We start from the raw sequence: 3781 nt of genomic DNA, 5'->3' as shown, positions 1-3781 counted from the left end.
TCAACGTGCTGCTAACAAAGTGATTCCGAAGTGCTACTGCAACATTCCGACGACCCGGAGCTCCATTTTTCTTCTTCCTTAAGTTATCGGTACAAAGTTATTTTAATACTTTCACTGTAAATTGTAATTGTCACGCCCCAGGTAGTTCTTGTCCGAAGAAATTTCGGCAGCATATCCCCTGTACGGCGGACAATATGAATCTCAGTATACATATATCTATACCTCGGCCACACTCGGCCGGAACAATACACACAAATAGTAAACAATCCATGCAATTATATTCAACATTTCTACACAGATATAATATGAACAATACACGCAGTTATATAAAGAAAAGATGATATAGAAACCAACGAAGATATACGTACACATCCTACTCCACTACAACGAAGAAAAACAAAATCCACGAAGTAATGGAAATATATCCGCAGCGGAAAACAAAAGAAGACCCGAATGTTCAATGTAAAGTCCACAATACAAACCCACAATACAAGTATATAAGATGCAAAAGCAAAATATAATCCGACAAAGAAAATCCTCGCGATAATGGGGCTAGTGACTGGAATATCTCCCGACGGCCTCAACCTGAAAAATAGTAACAACGGGGTGAGTTCAAAGAACTCAGCAGGTAATCCAATAGATATGTACAGCAACATATAACTACTAGCAACATCCTATGGTACAGTACACTAAACCATAGAGTCTACAGTACAGTCTCCTAACAGTACAACCTACGGTACGGTCTCCTAACAGTATAACAGATATGCATAGCTGAAATAAACTGTAATAACCAGCAAAAGGCATAAAGTACAGTCTATAGCAAGAATAATAAGAAAATGCATAACTGAAATAAACTGTGCTCACCTGCGAGGCTTGGGCAACTGACTGTCAACATACAGAGATAAAAGTAGTCAGAGCAAAAGCATGTATCCTATATGCATGTCAATCATATGAGATCACCAAAATGCATCAATCATAACGAATGCAATCCGTGCATATGATGCAATATGACATGGTCACCCCTGTCAACCAGTCAGCCATCTCACACACAATGGTGAGACCGAGTGGGTAGGGCTATGACACCGTGCACTCTGCCGTCACTACCTCTGATGAGTGACCGAGTGGACGGGATGCTGTCGGAGTACACCTATCCTCCTACCTCAAACATAGTGAGGGAGCGCAATGCTCTCAACTTCCGGTACGCGATGACGGGGAGGGATCCCTGTCTACTACCACGCTGCAGTCACACTATCCATGAGCGGACCAGCAGAGCACTACAGAGCTACTGCCATACACACCCTACTGTGCTGTGCCACTACCCATGCAGTGAAACACGTTGTGTGCAGGCCTATGTAGCCGGCCGACGAGCTCAACAATAATGGAGTCGTCAATTGCCCAGCATGCAATCATGCAGGATGGTGCATGATGCTACAGTATGTCATACCTGAACATAGCTTCCTCCATATATGTGTGTGCCCAAAAGGTAAACGCATATATATAACCATGATATAAACAGCATAAATCCAAAGACATCACATATAACAATGATGTAAGTATCATGAATCCAAGAGCATGTATCACACATGTAAAGCAACTAATCCAGTAGAGTAGAGCACTATAGATATGCATCTCTATGAACATATATACACATGGCAAGAGATAAAATATCCAATCCTGAAGTAAAGCAACTAGCAGATGAAGCATGTGATAGGTATCAACTAGCTAAGACCAAGAGAAAGAATAATCTACTATCTACCACTAGTAAGTATATATAAGCTACACATATCATACGACATTATCAAAAGATATCTCAAAGGGTACCCGCCTCAAATAGAAGGTACAACCAAGCGATCCAAGGTCTAGACGCTCGTCTCGAATCAGAGTCCTGTGTCAACAAACAAGATATATTTTATTTAGCTAAATCCAAATGAGTAGCTAAATAAAATCCCTGAAACTAAATTAGGGCAAAACCCTAATCAAGTCAATCGCATCCTACCTAAATAAAATCTAACGGTCAATTAGGGTTTGTTACCTAATCCCTAATCACCAGTTAGATTAGAAACATAAACTTAAATTAAATCTAATAATTGACTAGGGTTAATTGTCTTAACCCTAATCATTCTATTAGATTAATTTAAGTAATTAAATCTAATCACACTAATCATGTAATCAAATTATCCCGAATGCAATACGATCTACAACCAAGATCAATTACCTATATTCAACTAAACAATCACACTTAACCTAATTCATCTAGAATAATTCACCTACAACATGAAACAATTACCCTACACATACCTCAAACTCACAACCGAACAAGATGCTGGAACAAAGAACACTGAGGTATGGGTGGCTGCCGAACCAAACTGAGCTGCTGCTGGAGCTAAAGAGAATTCACAGAACACAATCCTGCTGAAATCCCTCCCTACTCAATCGATCCAAGGTGACATCAAGAACACCACAGAACTGAACCTCATCACCTACTAGAATCAACCGGATTAAAACAACATCAAGAAATGGAAATCACTAATCAATCAACAACCTAATTCCGAAAACCATTTGTGCACCTTACCTCTCCCTCTTACTGCCTGTGATGACCTAGGATCCGACAATGTTGCTACTGGAAGCCCTAATGCCAATTCCACAGCATCATCTTGACTCCCTTGATTGAATTTCCTTCTCCCGGCGATCAGATTGCAAGAAAGATCGATCTGTTTAGCATCGGCAGAGGGATAAAGACAAACAAGGAAATAGATCCGTCGCGATCAACTCAAGTGATCACTGGAAATGGTGCGTCGGTGACCTAGGGAAAAGGCAAGAGAATAAAGAAGAAAGGATTGGTGACAGTGTGAGTCGGAGAGAACCGAAAGAAGTAGGATCGGTTACTTACCACCGGAGCCCTAACTGCCTCCTCCACTCTGGCGATCGAGTGGATTTGGCTCGATCCAGTAGCATCGGTTCATCCCCGTGAGAGAACCAGTGGCAAGGAGAAGAGATCAGAGCTAGAAGGAGAAGGGCCTCGGCTGGATCTAGGCTTACTAGGCGTCGATGCCGGTAGAGGAAGATCGCCGGAGGTCGAAGCTCCGTTCCTGTCGGCGCCGATTCATTCGCGAGCGAGAGGTAGCGAGAGGAGTCAAGGAGATCGGGGGAAGAAGGTGTTCGGGTTGGGTGAAGAGTCGGCGTTTGGGGAAAAGAAATAAGAACAAGAATTTATAATTAAAACTTTTCCTCGCTTAAATGGGAATTCCAAACAAGCTTTATCCGAACCCATAATTTTATCCCCGCAAAACCCGTCGTACGAGCTCCGAAAAATTCCCTGAAAATTTCTAAAAATTCCGGAAAAATTCTATAAGATTATTTTCCAAATAACCCTATTAATTAAATTTTTCGAGATCTCACATCCTCCCCTACTAATAAAAAATTTGGTCCCCAAATTTCGCTATAACTAACAGCAAACACTAAAACATAACCAAACAGTATAAATGCTGAAAGGAACTCTAACCCACATGCCTCAAGTAAAAAGATGAGGGTATCGAGCTCGGATCGTATCCTCCAGCTCCCAAGTAGCCTCCTCGTCAGAATGATGCTGCCATCGGACTTTAACCAGCCGGACAATCTTGTTCCGTAGCTGACGCTCTCTGTGGTCCAAAATCCGCACCGGAACCTCCTCGTAAGTAACATCAGGCTGAATAGGAACTGATATATTTGACAGAACATGTGCCGGATCGGATACGTATCTCCTCAGCATAGATACATGGAATACATCGTGAATGCCAGCTAG

Source organism: Zingiber officinale, chromosome 9A, assembly GCF_018446385.1.
Source record: "Zingiber officinale cultivar Zhangliang chromosome 9A, Zo_v1.1, whole genome shotgun sequence".
Lineage (NCBI taxonomy): Eukaryota > Viridiplantae > Streptophyta > Magnoliopsida > Zingiberales > Zingiberaceae > Zingiber > Zingiber officinale.
Note: the sequence above shows the minus strand (reverse complement) of the source record.